The sequence below is a fragment of the Sturnira hondurensis genome, unplaced genomic scaffold (genome assembly GCF_014824575.4).
Source record: "Sturnira hondurensis isolate 20B ecotype Veracruz unplaced genomic scaffold, ASM1482457v3 Scaffold0001813, whole genome shotgun sequence".
In the NCBI taxonomy this organism is placed as follows: domain Eukaryota; kingdom Metazoa; phylum Chordata; class Mammalia; order Chiroptera; family Phyllostomidae; genus Sturnira; species Sturnira hondurensis.
Window position 1 is genome coordinate 782,591 of NW_028074444.1, and position 19,790 is coordinate 802,380.

Sequence of the window (19,790 nt, forward strand, 5' to 3'; positions counted from 1 at the left end):
AGTCAATAAATTCTCGATAAGGAAGGTTGAATAGGATGGGGTGTTTAAACCCCTTAGAAATCAGTGCAATGTTTGCATTTGATTCAACATTGCTATTCAGTGGGAATGTGCTGTTATTGCTGACCTCTATTCTGGTTGGTTAGGTGTCCATTCAAACTGATCAGAGGTGTTGATCTACCAGTTGTTCAACTTTGTGAACCTCACTCCTGGTTCCCTGTAGTTTTCCAGATGGAAAATGGGTGAAATATTCAGTAAACATGTCCTCTAGTTTCTTCTTAGAGACATGGTCATAGATCGTGCCTTGACAATGGGTTAAGCAATGCACATCTCCTGTTCAGCATCTTCACTCCAGGGAACCATGGTGTTCAAGTAGAGTTTGCCTTGCCTTTCCATTTTGCTGCAAAGGTAGCATGTGATCAGTCCCTAGCCAACTGAAATACTTCATTTACCTTATTATTGGTTCATGATGGAACACAACCGGGACTTATCAAAAATTTTCAGATCTACTGAGGAGGAAGTATAAAAATCAGTTCACTCTCAAGCTCTGTCTTTGTCACCATCTTTGTCAGAATATGGCAGAACTTGCTTGAGAAGGATGTCTATCCAGAAGAAAGCTAAGATATAAGTCAGTAAGAGTCTTGATGGCATCGTAGGAACTCTTGGGTCTATTCATACCTAAGTGACTCCATTTGTTAGGTTAGCCCTGTTGTGTGAACCAATATATTTCTTTTTTTTTACTTAAGTTACTTTGAGATTGCTTTCTGAAACCTATAACCAAATCTGTTCTGAGTAATACAGGTGGACACTAATAGAATGAGGTTACCTCTAAAGGACAATAATAATATAGACAACAATAATAATAATAGCTCACAAAGAGGTAATGTCACCACTGTTATAAGCACTTGACATTTAATAATTTATTTAGTACTGTATTAATGTAGTTGTAATCTCTTGTTATACACGGAGCCAAATAGGTAGCAACGTCAGAATTTGAACCCAGGATCTAGAGTCTGTGTTGTTAACCCGTATGTTATGGTGCTGTGTGCAATAGTAGCAATGGAAAATGTCTGCCCAGAGAATGGACTGTGGCCATCTCTTCTCCTGAAGCTCAATAAAATTTGTCTCTGCCAGCTGTTAGGATCATTATTGCACTAAATTTTTCTAGTAGAGGCAGTTGAGAGGTTGAGGGCTGAGCCATCTTTAGACAGATTCATGTTGTGAGGGGTGGGGTAGGACATCAAGGACTAGTGTCTGGAGAATCTACCACAGAGAAGGAATGGTGGAGCCCCTTCATTTAGGGTAGGGGAACTGAAGGGCTACTCATGAAAAGTAAGGGTGAACCAGAAGTAGACAGCTCCTGAAAGGGTACTTCCTTCCTTCAAACCTCTGACATTTTTAATTAGGCTCTATCACTTCCAAAATACTTCAGATCTTCTTTTGAGAATTTTTTTTGGCTCATCAAGCCCATATCTACTTGACTTCCATAACATTTTAAATGTGTTAACAGAATATTCTGAGGAATGGAGAGTTAATGGAGTAGAAAACCAACCAAGGAAAGGGATTTTAAATGCTCCAATTGTCTCTACTTATTTTCTGTTATAACCCTTCACCCAATCCCAGTTCTCAGAGAAGATCCCCAAGTCTGCCAGCTCTCAACAAGCAGGTTGTGATGAAAAAGCATCCATATTACTGTACTTTCTCAGGAAAGCTGACCTCTTACCCCTGCCATGCTAATAGATGCAGAGCAGTCTTGACCCTCGGGCAGTCCATGTGGGTGTCGGGCAAAGAGCTATGAATTGGCCTATCACAGGAACTTTGCCAAAGAGGTAATAAATATGAATTATATCAATAAAATCCTCTCTCTGGTAAAATGTGAATGTGAAAAATTTAGAGGGAACCAACAATTGGTAGTAAGACTAGATATTGAGGGACATAAAGAGGAAAGCTAATTATCAGAACCTATTATAAAGAGGAAGCCACTGCTCAGTAGAAGATATGGTAATCCATGAAGAAGAGAAGTGGGCAGGTCAAGGTTAGTTAGTAGCAATAGGAAGAAAAGAAATAGAAAAAAAAGAAGAGCTTATAGTCTAATGGGAGAGACAATCAAATCATCATAAATGGATATAAAATTTCAATTCTGATGAGTGCTGTAAAGAATGCTATTTGGTTTTATGAGAGCCCATATTGGACTGGACCAAGTCTGAGGAAGTCAATATGTGACAAGTGAGCCTAGATCTCAAGGATGAACAAATGTTAACCTGGCAAACAAACAAACAAACAAAAACAAAACCAGATGAGAGCATTCCAGGCACAGGAAATAGAACAGGTGCAATGGTCCTATGGTTTGTAGAACAGAGTGGGTGAGAACCAGGCAAGATGTAGTTGAGTGTGGGGCATAATGAAGGTGAAACTCTGGGTAGATTGTTTAAAAAGAAAAGTACAAGGATAGAAGAATCCAACATTTGATGGTTTGGAAGTGGAGGATGAACCTAAAAAATAGATAAACAGCAATTGGGGAGAGAGAAGTTAGATCAAGAGATACAATAATGTTCACTGGATTTATCAACATGGCTCTGATTGATAACGTTTACTTTCAGGTTCCTAACTGAGACTTTGGTTTTAGAAATTGAGTATTTACAAGTATGATTTACTTTAATTCACATAGGTTTTTATTTTCCCACTCAACTCTTACTTTTAAAGATAGGCTTTCTCTCCCAAAGTTCCAGGTTTAAAACTTGAATACTAGTAAGGGGTTTGGAGAAGTACAGAACCATTTGTATAAATTTTATAGACACAGCTTCCTTGGGGTTTAAAAAAATCTGTTTTGAAACATGCTGAAGCATCCCTTGGAAATGTGTTTTGTTTACAGAAAGCAACCTATGTGAAGGAAATAACTAGAAATTAGGTAGGAGAATATTTGTCTTTACTTAAAAAAATTCATCCATACACTGAGATTGTGTATTTAGGAAAATGAGAACATAAGAAGTAGGGGGAGATTGTGGGCAGGAAGGGGAAAGAAAAGAGGGACAGAGTAAGACTTGTTTTAAAGATGATTGAAATAAAGGCACAGATATACATCCCAGCCACTGAAATGTATTCCATATGGTCGGTCCCCTTGTGCATTCAGCTCTTTTGTTGATCGTTAGCAGCCCAAAGAATAGATGACTTCATCAAGCTGGCTCTGATGATTCCTAAATGATCCCCCTCAAAGACTAGAAGGATTTCCTGGCCTGCAAGTACGTGAACAACTTAAATTGCTTTTCCCAATGGCATTATCTTTGCACTTGCCCATAATGATTCATCTATCATTGGGCTGCCCAGCTACTTAATTGGCCCCGTCTGTCCCCTCTGCCTTGATTAACCCAAGTAACTGAATCATCAGCTAATGTCATCACTTTACTGCTTCTAGATCCTTTGGAAAGTTGACTAAACAGATCAGAATATCAATCCCAGGGGCAGGTGACTCTTAAGAACTGAATGTTTTATTCTTGCCCTGTCTTTTCTATCTTTGAACCACTTAGCACAGCATGGATTAGGAGCCATTATGACACACTTTGTGGTCACCATGTTTCTCATATAGGTCACTATAAATGCTTTTGAGGTCTTTTGAGTTGGCCAAGATACAGCTCCTTTCAATTACTGTATTGCTCACCCTTTAAAATTGGAAACATTCTCCTACTCTTAAAGGGCCTGGGGGCAGAGAGGAATTTGTACATATAAAATACTACTCATCTAGACAGGATGTGGGTGATTTTATTAATTACACTGTGCTTTGAGATCCTTGCCCGAAGAGTGCTTTGCAAAAATAGAAGGAATTTTTAGCACTTGTTCTTTCATAAAGGGACAGCCATGCAAGGATGACACAGAGACTGGCCATTTCGGCCACATTCCTTTCCCAACCCGTGAAGTCCATCCTCAATTTCTGATCCTTCTTCTGCCTACTCCAAGGAAGACAGGAAAGATCCCTGTGCAGATAAATAAGTGAATGAGCTGATCTCCTCTGTAGGGTTCTGGAGAGTTTATCCAAGTGTTTTCTTTTGCTTTATTCTGGGTTCTCAGAAGAGGCTGAGTGGGAAAGAATAGGCTTCAGAGTTAAATGGTCTAAGAACCAAGTTGTACCTGGACAACCTAAGGCCTTAAAATTCTCAGTTTTACCTGTAAAATAGAGATAAATAATCTTATCTTCCAGTAAAATTTGGAAAAATAAAGGAGTTAATGTAGGGAAAGTGCTTAGTACTATGCCTGGCATATAGTAGGTGCTCAGAAGGTTATTATTACCTTTTTCTCATAGGGCAGCATTTCTCAGCAGCCTGGCTGCCACCTGAGAATCATCTGGAGAGCTTGGGAAAATCCCATGCCCGGCCTGTACCTCAGGTCATTTAAATGAGTTTCCCTTGGGATGGCACCAGGCACGAGTTCTGGTTTTCACGAGGTATAGGCAAAGAAACTCAGCCATCTTTTAAAAAGCGGTCCTTACCAGTTCACCTCCAAGGTGAACTCACTTCCTGCCACCTCACTGCCTGGCAGTGTGAGGTGCCTGATTGTGTCCTGGCTGAGTTGTGCTCCCTAACTGGAAATAGAAAGTAAAAGATGGGCTTATGTCATAGCCTCTCATTTGGCACAATGACATCCCAAGCAGTTACTGAGTGCTTAGGTGCTCAGATAGTGTGTATTTGTGGGTTTACCTGCTCCTTTGACAGCTCTCTGCTCAAAGTGCTCACTTAACTGGAGGTTGACCCAGTGCCAGCTTCACCCCTCTCATGAGGGTATAGGGAATCAGGGATGAACCCATCTGAGCAGATGACATGATGTTGCCATTCCATCCGTTCAGATTCCTAACTCTGCCAACTTGAGAGACGTGCTAGGTTAACAGAGGCCACAAATACTTTAACCTTCCCTCCAATGCTGTTAAAACAAAGACAGCTGGCGCAAGGGAAGGAAAACAAATAAAACACAAAGCATCCCACTACAAAGCTTTGTAGTCCCCTAATAAAAACAATCATCATCGGTGGCCTTTCCAAAAATATGTTTGGGACAACTTAGTCTCCAGAGGGCCAGAAGCAATTGTGGAGAGTGGTGACTCTCAGAATAACCTGTCAAAAGCTAAAGAAGGAAAATTTCTTTTCTGTTAAACCATCAGCACGAAAGAGAGAGATAGGGAGAGAGAGGCATTTCCTGCTGTGAGACTAAGTAAAAGAGGCGGATTTGAGGAGCTCGTGAGCCAACACCAGTGCCTCTCTCTATTTTCTGCAGATTTTGCAAGCTCACTTTCAGACAGAGGAAACATGAATATGCTCAGATGCCATGGAGTGACTTATTGTATTATTTTCCAGGCTTAAAAACACACAGGCAGAAATACATGCTACACTCCCCCTTAACTTATTTAGCACACCACCACTGCTTGAATGCAGACTGGATGACCTCAAACACACTCCTAGGCAGCACTGCTTGGAAAATGTGGTCCTTTTCTTCAGAGATGGGAAGAATCTTTCCATGAAATATCTCTCATTGAAAAATCAAGTTGATATTAAAGAATGCCTGCAGTGTTCTAAGAATGCCTAATCTCCCTGCCTTCTTTGCCTGCCTGGTCAGCCTCGCTTCTCTGCCTGGCATGGGGAGGGGGTGGGAGGCGGGGGTGTTGGGGAAAGAGACCTTGGAGTAAAGTTTCAATGTGGCAGCAGGAACCCAGCGTCTATTATTTTAAGCTCTGGACACCAGACAGGACATTTTGTTTCTAATACACTCAGGGGCAGAGAGATCTCAGTAAAGATCAAGAGGCTACAGAGTGGCAAGAATCATAAGAATCACATTAGCTGCGACAAGCTTCTCAGGAGGATAGAGAAAACAGTGTTTGGAGTGGCTTGCTGAGAGGAACGCACATTTTATCAGGCACTGAAGCTCTCCTTTTGATGTCAAATTCCAAGGTTATGGTGTATTTTATAGTCATGCACACATGTTCCAAGGACACTCCAGGCTGCTCAATTCCACCTTTGTGGAATGCATGCAGGAACAAGCAGGCTGGACATCAAGGGTAGACAGCTGTCTGCATGGCCTAATTTCAAGGGCCCCGGGAAGAGCCCCACCCTCTTCACCTACCCACCCACTACTCCAATACACCGTTAGAGGTGTAATCCATGCGGGGGCGAGGGCGGGCACTAAGAATGTGCCTCTCTTGTGCACCTAGTATGAGCCAAGCAGTGTGTTTTGGAGCCCCCTTTACAGATGAGGAAACTGAGCCTGGAAAATCATTAATGCATTCCCCAGCTGACCCAGAAACTGGCTATGCCTCTGAGTCTAAGTCCGCTCTTTGGAAAGAAGCTGGTAAACTCATTCCTGATGAGGTGTGAACTCCATGGTTCATGGATTCATACATTTCACAAATGAAAAGCACTCACTATGTACAGGACCCAGGCTAGTTGCCAAGGTGGAGTAGAAGAAGAAAAATTTCTGAGGCTGTTTGCAAAGAAATGATCTACTATTAGACAGGACAGGTATCAGATAAAATACAATTGAGAAGAAGAGCCATAAGACAGATGTGGATGAAGTTACCAGGCTTTTCACTCATTACTACTTCATGATTACTTTCAGCATGAATAATGATTTAATGTTGACTTGCATTCAATAGAGAGCAATATCATCACAAGTCACTAATTATGAAATTTTACACATTAAATGTGGTAATTTGTAAGGCCAGGGTCCCTCTGGGAACCTTGTAAATTATTGATTCTTATGCAGAACACGGAATCTTTTAGATGTTTTTTCCCCTAGAATACGCACAGTAGGGCCCTCTCTGTAGGGATCCTGCTCCAGAAGGACTGGAGGGGGCCTCTTAGAAAAACTCTCTGGGTAACTGTGGTGTGCACTCCAGTTAAGAACCACTGCTCCAAGGCACAAGTTATATTGTGTGTTTTTTTGATTCTACAAAGATAATAAGGCTGATCTTAATTGAAGACACTGGAGATCAATTTAGTCTCAGTATTTTGCCCTCTGTTAACAGATCTGTGCATTAAGTTCCATCCAACCTTTTCTCTTTTCTAGGAAGATGAGCAAGTCTCTCATTATCTTTGAGCCTCAATTTACTACTCTGTTAAATGGGGATGAAAACAGTAGCTGCTTCACCTATTTCTGAGGACTTCGGGGAGGATGCTACTCAGTGGAAGGTGTGATCAATGGAGGATTAAAAGGTGGGCATATCTACTATTTCAAGGAGCTTATAGACTAGGAAAAATCATGTAATTATAAAGGAAAGAGGAAAATCGAATGATCCATGGAAGAAATGCTGTGGGAGTTTGAAGCAAAAACCTAGAGGTGACAGGTTAACATTGCGCACACGTAATTTCAGAGGCAGGGGGGTGGGTGTCACCAGGGAAATGGATAACTCACCTGCCTAGAATGTTTGGATTACAGTCACAAGAAAGGTCAGTGCAGTCAGACCACTGAGATTTGTGAATGCTGCCCTAAGAGCTGGAAGTTTCTGGTGAGCAATAGGGGGCCATGGCAGCATCGTGAGCAGGAAATGCTACGTTTGGAGATGATTTAGGAAGAGAGATCTCATTGTGTATCGTGTGTGGATTAGGATGAGGAAGAAACTGTAGGTGGCAAGACAAGGTAGGAAGCTAGAGTGGCAATAACATCTGTGTGTCAGCAACTGTTCTGATGTTTGGCAAGAAGGCAAAGGAGGCAGCAAAAGACCCTGCGTTGAATTTGGGGCCTCTTAAAGGTCTCTGAGAAATGATGGAAATGAAGGTGGCCCTCAGGAAGCCCCATTTGTGACAGCTGTCTACATGATTCAAACTTCTGATTTTTAAAGTGTTTGCTGGGGGGTGGGGTACACTGAGGAAGCCTCAGGGAGGGGCATGCAAGGGAAAATTGCGGGAGAGGCTCAGCAAATGGGAGATCAGATCACCCCACTCCCTAGCTTGCCCCCACTACAACGCAGCATCAAGGCCAAGGCTCAAGGACTATAAGCCCAGTGTCTTGAGTTCAAAATCAGCTCTGCCACTTTGGATAAGTTACTTCATCTTTCTGTATCTCAGGTTATTCACCTGTACAACAGACTAATGACAATGATAATAATAACAATGCTCATTATTTACTATTCACGAGGATTAAATATTAAGTACGAGTATCTGCCACACACTAAGCCATGTGCAAGCATCGTGAAATTTAAAATCTATACATATTTCATAAAATGGACTTCCACATGCATTTCATTTCAAAGCAAATTCTATGATTTAAAAACATTGAAAGCCACTCACTTGAACTAAAGACTAGACTGAATGACTTGGATTTGCCCTCTACAGCTGGCCCCCGGTGATCAACCAAAGTGACCTGTGGCACCTGCAGCCATCTGGCTGCTCCTGTGCCCTCCCAATGTGTTTTTTGGTGACTGGGATAGGTCTTCAGGTACATTTTTTATCTCCTTGGTTTCAGTATTCACCAAATAATTTTCATTCTTTGTATTCGAGTTGAAGCATACGATCACTGGAAATCTAACTACATAAACTCCTCAATTTACAAAGGTGAAATAAATTTTAAGGACATTAAGACCTCATCAGGTAAGCCCTTAGACGGGACTGGGTTCTTCCTGAAGGAAGAAGTGAGAGGGGTATTTAGCATGAAGAAGAAAGTTCTGCATTGCTAGCTTCAGGTGGATTGGGGCTACATGTTAAGGAATTCAAGCAGTCTTTAAGAGCTGAGAGGAGCCCCTGGCTGACAGCGGGCAAGGAAACAGAGACCTCCGTCCTGCAACCCCAAACGACTGGATTCTTCCACAACCACGTGAGCCTGGAGAGGAGCCTGAGTTCCAGAAAAGAGGGCAGCTGTTGTTACCTTGATATCAGCCCTGTGAGAACCTGAGCAGAGAACAAACTGTGCCTAGACTCTGACCTAAGGAGACTGTGAGATAATAAATGGGCATTGTTTTAAGCCACTTAGTCTGTGGTAATCTGTTATACAGAGATAGAAAACAAACACATTCTCTCTAGCCAAGAACACACGCTGGGCTTCTCCAGGCAGAAATCCACCTGCCTAATCCTCCCCAGCTGTGGCTGCTAGGGTAGCTGGTTTTCTCCATAAACTTCTCCAGACAGAGTGGGGCTGGGGTATATGGCCCCTGCTGCATTCCGGGCTTTTGCTGCTTAGCTGAAAATGAACCCATGATGGAAAGAACAAAGATCAATGAGGAATAGCAGCTCCCCCTTCACCCTCAAAGATGCTACAGCTGGAATCATGTTCTTTCTTTCTCCAGTTGTGCTGAACCAACATGACGTTCCATGTGCGCTCCCTCACAACTCCCCCATCTCAGAGTCCATCAACACAGAGGAAACAAAAGCAAAGAGGAAGCTTCTGTAGGACTCGTGGTGTAAAAGGATATCTTGTTTGTAGGCTGGTGGAAGGAAGTGGCCACACTATCCTTTTGCCCCATTGCCATCTAAAAGACAAACAGATTCTCTTTACCATATTGGTAGGGGCAGTTTTTAAGTCCTAAAAGCGAGTGCAGAATTGACTGAGCTGCCATAAAATTCCACCCTTGGCTAACTGTTAAGGTGAAGTAAATAAAGGGACAGAGGTTGTGGAACATTTTGCAAATAATTTCTGCACAAACAGACAAACTCCCCCTTCTAGCCAGAATTCAGTTTTCTGGCTAGTTCTGTGTGTATGGGATAAATCCAAGTCATCCTACAGACAAACAAGCAGCAACAGGGAAGAGAGGCAAGGCCTGTCACTTCGCTTGCTAACCTCAACCTTAGGGTCCACACACAAAAAGACCAGGTAGAACTTTTTTACCCCCCAGCACAGGTAATTAATCATGGATGAAGGCAGCCCCTCAGTTGAAGGCCAGCAGAGCGTAGCACCCGCCATCTGTTTTGTATTAGCTATTGCTGAAATGCCAGTGGCCTGAAACCATTTAGAAAACGCAGCTCTCCGTGCCCTGTGTCTCTCTCTCTGCCTCTTTCTGTGTCTCCAGCTGGTAACCAAGTAGCAAATATACTTAGGAAGCAGCAGCTAATTCCTTCTTCAACAATGCCAGAGGCCTTCAGTGCCAGAGCCCTCAGACAGTGCATTTGGGTGGAATTCTCTGTGGGCTCCTCTCGCATTCACTGAAGGGCCTCAGAGGGACAGAACTAACAATACTCGCTGGGTTTGCTGGGGATGGGGGTGGTAAATAAATTGTAGGAAGCCAATTTTGTATTTGCTGAACTCTATGCCAAGGTAGATAGGTGCTGAGAAATGCAAGGCCTTTTAAAACCCCGTGTCTAATTATCATGGGTTTATCACCCCAATCACAGTCATTTTTTATTTTCACTGTCTCTTCCTGAAGAAGAGACAGAATTTCAGATGAAGAGTAAATCAGCAAGAACAGTTTCAAGAGAAACTTGATGCTGCAGATGGATATGTGTAGTTTGTAGCCCCCAAATAGCCTGTGCTGAAGAGAAGCAACATCTTATGAGAAAAGTTTGTGAGTGTATCTTGTGTCAAGTATAAACAGTAGGAAAGTGAGAAAATTCCACTTTCACTCTTGAGAGCAAACTGCTGTCACCCAGTGTATTCCTTTCTTTCCTCCCTCGAAGCCCTAAATCTTCCCAGTTAGTCACTTCTGTTTTTTAAACCTATCAAACTCAAGTGCAAAAATATGTGTGCCCTGTTTCAGGGACCAGAGCAAAGGTCCTAGGTCACAGCTGGAAGGCACTGGTGCCACTTTCTCCAACTTAATCCATGTTGGGTTAGAGGCAGAGTTAATACCTCACCTGCCAATCTCATGATAAAATTTCACAAATGATCAGAACAAATGAAATAATCCAGATGAGATGGTTAAAAAATCAGGCATGATTGTATTTTCCAGTGCTAATGCATTCTACGTCATTACTCCCTGCCCTCTCCTACCCCCTTATCTTATATTTCCTCTGTAGAGAGTGAAAGAAAAATGATGGAACTTCATAAATGAATGAAGTTATTTGAAAGATGTTATCATTTCATAGAACTCCTCCTAATAGTTGAATAAACAACAGAAATTAAAGCCTTTAAAAAATTAGAAGTCCTAGATATGGTACAGAATGAACTACCTGGAGTGAACTTGCCCATGTGGACATAACAGCAGAAGCACACTGTGTTAGTGCTTCCTAAAGCAGATGAAATGCTTGAAGTGATATTGATGAGGGTTGCATTTTCATATGCATTTAATTTTGATATGGAGTCACTAGTTTTCTTTCTACTAGGGCTCACAATTCATATTTAATTCAGTCTTTTCTTGTGACTGCTTACCTTGACAAGTCAAGTGCTGGGTGCTAACGTGATGAATAGCTGATGAATATCAGAAGTTCAATCCTTGTTGGAGCCTCTTAGCCTCCTTTTAGTCTATGGTCCCCCCAGAACCAAAGTGTGGCTGAATAGGAGAGCTGGGGTGACTCAAAACCAACTCATTTAATTCAGATAACTGGCCTAAATGTCTATGTTTTAAATCGCATGTTTTAAAGTGCAATTCACAATTTTCTGATAATGATGCAATTCATAATTTTCTGTCTTATAACAACCCCCCCTTTTGAAAAAAATTTCCTGAATGTCTGAGAGTGTGTTACTATTTCCAAAATATACATTCTCTCCTGTTTTGGCCTCACATCCAGAGCTATTCCAATTTCATGCTATTTTAATTTCTTCTGGGGAAGCATTATTCCAAGGGTCCATTTTCTCCCTTCAAATAATACACAGCATTGGGGAATTTAGCAACATAATAACGATATTGATCTCAATCCCTGCCATGGCCTGGGACTAGGTTCTGCAAAAAAGAAGCAGAAGTGATTGTAGTAAAAGCCAGATGAGAAGCCCCCAAAATCCCTATAAAAAGAGAAGAGATTCATCTTGGGTATTTTGGGCTTTATTTTTCTTTTGTCCTTAGCTACTTTTATTCCATTTCAGGTTAAGAGTTTATTTGCTAAGTCAACTGAGAAAGATTAGGAAACTGTCTAAAATACACAGTGTCTTTCTACAGTAGTAATACACCCATCAGAATGTCAGGGGGAGAGAATATACTGGACTAATGTTAAGCACTAAAGCAAAGATTAGGTAGCTATTCACCAAACCCATTTACCTGGCTGAGGCAGATAGCAAACTATATTCTCCAGGCTCCTTTGTGGTTACACAAGGACACATGACTGAGTTATGGCCAATCGAATGTGGACAAAAATAAAATGTGTATTTTCAGTTATGGCCTCTGGAAACATCACATACACATGATCTTCTGTGGTCCTTACCACATTGGTGACAATCTTGGAAGCCATATGTTCAAGCTGGAGGGAAGCTTGAACCACACAGGGAACCACAAGAGGGAAGGAGGCTGGGTTCCTAGAAGAAGAACCTGCTTAACAGAAACACCCATTCTGGGCTTGGTATGAGCAAACATTAAATTTCTATTGCGCGAAGCCACAGATATGTTGGGGTTTGTCTGTTATGGCAAATAATTTACTGATATACCTTAACTAATACTGGCCTTATAAAAGAAGATGCTATAAAACTCTCAAGGATTCAAAATACTAATGCTCTCTACTTTTCATTGGCTGCATGGTGTAAAGGGAAACTCAGTTTTTCTGTGGGAATTTTAGATTCTCAACCTCTCATTACTTGTCACCATGTAATGTCATGAAAACATGACATTTCTTGACTGAAGAAAATCCTAAATGCACATCATTATCAAGATGGGGAAGAGGTGAGAAGAAAGCCCCTCCAGCATACTCAGTGGAAAATGCTGCTTCTGTATACTTAAGAATCAACTTACTCTCCTCTATTTTAGAAAAGTACTTCAACTTGGACAGAGATGAGTTACTGTCCAGTCTTTGCTGATTACCGTGTATGAAAATATCAAATGCACCTCCGAGTTTTGGATAGTGTTTCCATAGGAAAGCTTAAGTGAGGGATTCAGCTAACTGCTTGGATAACAAAAGGAAAAACTCCATTTTTTACTTCTGCTATTTGGGCATTATTGGCTTGAATTATCCAGCTTACTCACCTGTGTATTAGATAGTATCTAGACAAAGATTTAGCACATATACAATAATCTAAAACCATTTATCACAAAACAGAAAAGGAAGTTTAGATTTTGGCCTATTTATGTGGCCTATGTATGAACTTTAGATTTTTGGCCTATGTATAGCCGAGGAAGTGACTATAACTGTAGTATTTGAACCAAAATAACTCTATAGATAACCTCTGAAGAAATTAAGATCATTATTAGAGTTTAAGCTTTATCCAGGAAATTTCCTTCAAACACTAAATCAGGTCATTCAGTATTCCTTGGTTCATTCATTCATATATTTGATTCTTAAGGCTCAATTATTTAACTAATCACTGCCTATTTGAAGGGCTAGAGTGGAGTGTGTAAGACTAACATCATAGAAGCGATACACTGCATGAAAGTGAGAAGAAACAAATTATTTTCTGGCTGTGGCCATTGAGAAAGGGCTTAGAAGGCTGAACTGGGACTCAGAAGGTAAAGAATGAGTGTAGTGGGTTGTGGGGAGAGATAAGGACCATGCAGGTAGAAGAAATACAACAAGCCTGCATACTGGAGGTACCAATGCCTGGTGAGTAGTTGATGGGATATGGCCAAAGCTTACAGTGAACGAGGTCATTCATTCAGCCGACATTTGCTGCTTGAAGTTGGAGGTTGAGGACAGTGTCCCTGCCTTCACAGCACTTGTATTCTCCTGGAGGAGACAGACAAATCTCAGGTGGTAATTAGTGCTGTGAAGAAAAATGGTGCAGAATAAGGGGGTAGATAGAGTAACTTACAAAGAAAGGGGTGTATTTTAGAATGGGTGGTTGAGGGAAGGTCCCTCTGGGTTGGTGACAGGAGCCAGGAGGGTCACTACAGCATGCAACCCCATTCCAAGCTGTTCTGGCTCCATATATCATCTGGGCTCCAAGTTGCGGTCTTGGACTGTTCTGAGAGATGAGGTCAAACAGCAGAAAGGACAAGGGCATTTGTATATGGGGTCAGGAGCAAGAAAGGTCTGTGTGGTGGTGAAGAGGTCAAATATGAGGGAAGATGATGAGCCACAGGATAATCAGAGAAGGCCCCAACTGTTTTCTTCAATTTTGTAGAACATTTGTCTCTTTGTTTGTGGGGCTAAGAAAAATTTTATCAGTGACAATTTTTGACTTATCCGTTTTTTAATAGGATTCGAACTTCTTCAGCTACCAGAACACATGCCCCTTTCCATTTCTTGTTCCTTTTTTTTTTTTGCATAGAAACCACAGTCATCTTTAGCACTTCAGATATTCTCAGTTAAGGGAGTTTGCAATGAAGGGATGGGATATTTGGTTTTAGTTTTAGAATAGGCAACATCACCATAAAATAATGGCACCATAATATAACCAAGTGTGGATTTAAAGGACATCCCTTCCCCAGGTCAGGAACAGAGAGTCTTCCTCCCAGAGCCAGATACTTAGAGGAAAAAAGAATAATCCCATTACCGAGAGCCTTAATTCCCCAGACTTGCCAAAGGCAGTACGTGAAGTGCAAACAGAGGTTTAGGGCCGAGGTAACAACTTCTTCACAGATGGAATGTTTTGAATGCCTCCCAAGTCAAGCAAGAACTAAAATCTCAGAAAGATTTAGTGTGAGGAGGCCCTCTGTTGGGGAATGTGTCTGTCTAATACTTCCCCCTTAGGTCCTGGGCTGGTCACATTTTTAATTTTCTAATGGGCAAAGGCAGCTCATCTTGGGAAGAATTGCTTCTGCTGGGACATACTGGAGGTACTTAGTTCTAATTTTCAGACTCAGTTTCCTCATCTTTTTCTAACTGACCTTTCTAAAGTTCACCAAAAACAGGATTTTATACTCTGAAAGGCTTAGCAAGCTTTTCTTTAAATTGAGAATAGAGAATTGAGGTAATATATGGATAGTATCCACATTTGGTTGATAATATCTGAGATGACTGAGGAATATGAAGTTGGAAGTGTAACAAGAATCTTAGTATCTGATCTTCCACAGTGGCATGAAGCTGCATAGACCATCTTTTCTTAGAAAAGTGTGTTATCAAAACTGTAACCATCACAGCAGGAAAAAGAGTAGCTAACAGGAGGGTGATAATTACAGTGTAAAGTCAAGCAGACCCCCCTTAATTGTAGGAAAAGCCATTCTTTCTAAGTTATGAATTTATCATAATTTAACTTAACCTTAATTTATCATAATTGAAATTTAGCAGTTGCCACCCATCGGGGATTTCCCTGCTCACCTACCACCTGTTAAAGATGCACTGAAAAGAGAAAGAATTTACCAGGAGGCATGAGGTATCAGAAAAACGGCAGTATCTCTACCAGATGCCTACTATCAAATCAAATAATATAATCAATGTCGTGGCTATAAACTACTAATGACTTTACAAACTTCAAAAAATTATATGAAAGCACAGGTTTAAGGGGATCCTGTTGTGGGGGACATATAGTTCATGAAGGCATAAGGCTCTTGGCTATTCCTGATATCAGAGTGGTAACAAGCACTGAGAAGTCACAGGGAGGTGCTTGCAGTAACTGAGTGAACAGAATTGAGGGGCAGGGGGGTTAAAAAAAAAGTAGATTGAAATGTGTTTTAAGCTCCCTCTCCACCCTGGGTTTTCTCTTATTTTTTTGCCTGTACTCCCCCCTCCTACTCTGCTAGGTCATCTACCCCTGCCTACATCTGCTAGAATTCCATCCTCTTTCTCTTTACTTCCCGCTGTGCAATACCCTCACCTGTTTCCTCTCCTTTACATAGAAATATGCCTCTAGAACTTGAGCCTGTATCGGAAGCACCTGCAGGGATGGTGAAACGAGACTGCTGACCTACCCTCAGTGCTTCTGACTCAGGAATGCTTGTTGCACTTCTCACTTTGAGAAGCACTGCTGTACTACAATTTGCAGTCATTTTCTCTTTCCCATCAGGTAGTTCCCACACTTCAGGTGGATGGGAACACATGGGCAACTTTTTCTGACATCTGTGGCATTATGATTAGCATATAAATATAATGAACAAAACTAGACACGGACTTAGGCAAGAATTCCACCCCCTCAAAAAAAAGGCTGATCTCAATGAGCAAGTTTAGTCTCTGAGACAGCGTACCAAGTGTTGAGAGATTTTGTTGGTCTTTTGATGAAAAGATGACAACAGATATTTTATCTGCACCTGAATCATGGCAATGCACAGTTGGGGGTTGGGACAATTCTTTTTAATTCAACTTGAAAGCATGTATTGGAGGCCTACTATGCATCAAGTGCTGTGCTGATCATTGGTGATATGATGATAGTCTCTCTCTATAAGAAATGCACAGTCCACTGGTGCCTGACAGGAGAGGATACCTGATGATGAGGCCATCATACAGTAGTGGTTCTCCGAGTGTGATACCTCAACCAGCAGAATCAGCATCACTTGGGAGCTTATGAGAGATGCAATAAGAATCCCTCCAGCATCCCTCCAGGTGACTCTGCTGGGTACTCAAGTTCCTGCGTGTTTACTGTGTATCAAGCATCATGCTAAGTTCAGGATCTACATGGCATCGTTGAATCCTCCTGACAACCCCAATTTATGATGAAGGAACTGAGGCTAAAGAGGGTAAGCACCTTGCCAGTCATGGAGCAAATAGTAAGTGGGGGACTGTGCCTGAAGCAGCCCAGTTGCAGAACACACGCCCCTAATCCTCCTGTGATTTGAGAAGTGAAAGGGTACCCAGAACTGCGGAAAGGAAGGGTGGAAAGGCAGGGACAAGGTTGGGAGCTCTCATAAAGAACGTTGACGTACTAATTGTAAAATATTCATCACAGATTAAACAAATAATAAGAATTTTTGACAATGCTTGCTTTAGGAGAGGCATTGGTGTGGTTTGGGGCTCACACTTCTGTGGTTGCTTGTATCCACGTCTGTCTAGAAGAAAACGACGGCACTGCAATCTTTCTGGACCTCTTTAAAAGGTACGCCAATCACTGAGGCGGTCCCCTCAGCAGCCCCAACTGGTGTGGAACTGATTCCGGGCTCCTAGCCCTATGAGATAAACATCCCCTTGATGTTGTTTAGCATAGCACTGACACTGAAATCGAGTAGGCTGGCGAGTTGGAAGTTGAGTCATGATATATTTATTAAGCTGAGCACTGGCTTTAACACTCAGAAGAACACCAAATTAATTCAAGACATATTTCTAGGCCTCAAGGGGCTTACAGCATTGGTTTTGCTGGTGGACCACCCAACATCCATTAAGATGGAGAAACCAAATCTTCACTTTGGTCTCATTGTGCTGCACAGTGACAGAACGGGAGATGAAAAGGGCCTCGGTGCATGTGGAACGCACGCGCGACCGACCAGCAGCCCCTCAGCCTGTGTGCATTAACCCCACGAGCAGCCTGGCTGCAGAGTGAGGTGCTTGTTTGTGCATAAACACTGTCATTTCACTGGGACTGCTATTTCATCTTTGAACCTTGGCTTCAAAGGAATACTGACCTTATTCCTGTAGCTTGCCTTTCTTTGAAGCGCATGGCTTTGCATTGCAGATTAAAGTGAAGACATTCATCAAAAAAGAGATCTGGCCAACCGCTCCCCAAACTCAACCCCGAAACAAAGCCTTGAAAGGCTCCAATCACAGTGGCAGCGGAGTGGGCCGAGGATGAAGGCTCGGAGCCGGGCCCTCTTTCTTAGATCCTGTAAAGCGGCATCGGCATGACATAGTGCTTCCCTTTGAGCATGGGGCAACTTTACCCGGGGAGTCTGTCTACCTCAGCAGAAAGGGGTGAGTTACCGTAATATTCCTAACCTGTCCTGCTCATTTTATTTAAAGCAGGCATTGTCGTAAATGAGGCCAGCATGATCATTCAGTGCGTGCCTTTGAATTCTTCAAAAGAGGCGTCAGGCAGAACCATCTGAAACCTGGCTGATGATTCCTTCAATTTTCTTTCCTCCTACTTTCATTTGTTCATTCCTTTGAAAAGAAACTGTCCTCTCTTTCTCCCTGGTTCTCCGATCTTGCTAAGGAGACGGGCTAGCCACATAGCCTTCCCTTGTATATTTATCTCTTTTCTCTCTTAAAATGACAAGAGTAGTGAAGGGAGAAACTTTAACTGGGCAGTTAAAAATAATAACCAAATAATTCTTTAACTTTAAAGCTAAGAGAGAAAACCAAGGGAAATATCTCCAACCTCAGAGGAATAAATATTGATGATAGACAACTATCAAAGGATAAGTGATTATATCTTGAATGCAATTTTTCTGCAGATCTTCAACTGTGATCAAATACACAGAATGACTTCTCTCTGGGATGAAGTCGTAAACCAACCCAGAGGAAAGAAAATGATTGTCAAGTTGCATACATACAAATCATCTGACTCTGATAACACACACACAAAAGGGCTTAAGAAATAGGCTAATTTTAAGAATAACTTTTTTCTAGTTATTCATTTCTAATATAAGTGCAAAGGATAGTTCTGGTAATTGTAAGGCAATTTACTTAACCCGTTCTTTAACTTACATCTCAAATTATTGTTTTCCATTAAGAGATGCATGACGTTCAAGATCATTAAATGGCTTCATGAGAAACCAGAGGTGGTAGGCCAGCTTTTTCCACAACATGACAGCTCACATGGCATGGAAATAGCTCTATTCTTAGCTTTAGTTTTAAGAGACTGAAACAAATCTACTTATCCATATCATATCCAATTTATTACACTCCTCAAGTTTGCATGTGGCCATGTAACTAGGTTTGGCCAGTGCATTGAGGGCAAGGTGGTAAGTCTTACTTCTGGGCTGATGCTCTCTTTCTCTAGCCAATGTAGGCCACAGGCTGAGGTGGCCAAACCTCCAGCTGGTGGCAGTGTGAGTCACCGTCCCCATGGAGGCAAACTGTGCAGAGGTGTCTGATTTGTATCAAATGTGGTACAAACAAGAAATAAACCTTGGTTTTATTAAGCCACTGAGATTTTCAAAGTGTATTTGTTATGTGGCATAAGTTAACTTATCCTGACTAATGCAGGACCTTGGAGTATGTGTAGTCTTACCTCACTTCTGTCATAAGAATCCTTCCTATAGCAGCCCTGAGACAATGGTCCAAATACTTCTCAAACACCTCAGGAATAACAGCAAATAACATGGCAAGCAATTATATAGTACTCACTATATAATTGTTTTCAAACATAATTTTAAGCATTTTACATGTCTCATAAAAACCTTAACTCATCAATAAAATTTCCCTCCTTTTACAGCTGGATGAACTGAAGCACACAGAAGGAACTTGCTCAGGGTTAAACAGATAAGTTAAGTCACTTGCCTCAGGCTACCTAGTATCCTAGGTGTCAAAATCAAGCAGCTGCTTTCAGTCTATGCCTTTAACCATCACACCATGTGGCTTCCCTAGATTGGATTTTCATTTCCTTTTCACACAGACTGTTCAATAAAACACAGAATCATAAAACCCAAAAGACAAGGCTGGAAAGGACCTTAGAGATCAATCAATCCCTGCATTTTACATGGAGGAGAAACAAAATCTCTCTGCAAGCCATTTTCCTGCTTTTGTGAGAAAGCTCTCCCTTGGGGGCTTTCAAATTAGTGACCTGGGGACCACTGGAGCTCAGAAGAAAAGTCGAAGGGGCTGTCAGTTTGGAGATTAGAACCACTAACCCTATTCTAATCTATTTTATGTAGCGGGCTTCTGGGTAAATTTGTATGAGAATATTCTACTGCTTTGATAGAATTTAAAAAAAATGATGAGTTTCCCCAGGCCTCCCCTGAAGTAGTAGGCTTGTAAGGTTGAACTACTTGTGAGGTAAATAATAGGACC

General features: G+C 41.7%; 1 protein-coding gene across 1 annotated transcript in view; it reads right to left on the reverse strand.

Moving 5' to 3' along the window:
• Nucleotides 1–19,790, reverse strand: part of SPTLC3 (serine palmitoyltransferase long chain base subunit 3) — a 141,538-nt gene that overhangs the window by 11,097 nt on the left and 110,651 nt on the right. The gene's annotated exons all lie outside the window — the stretch shown is intronic.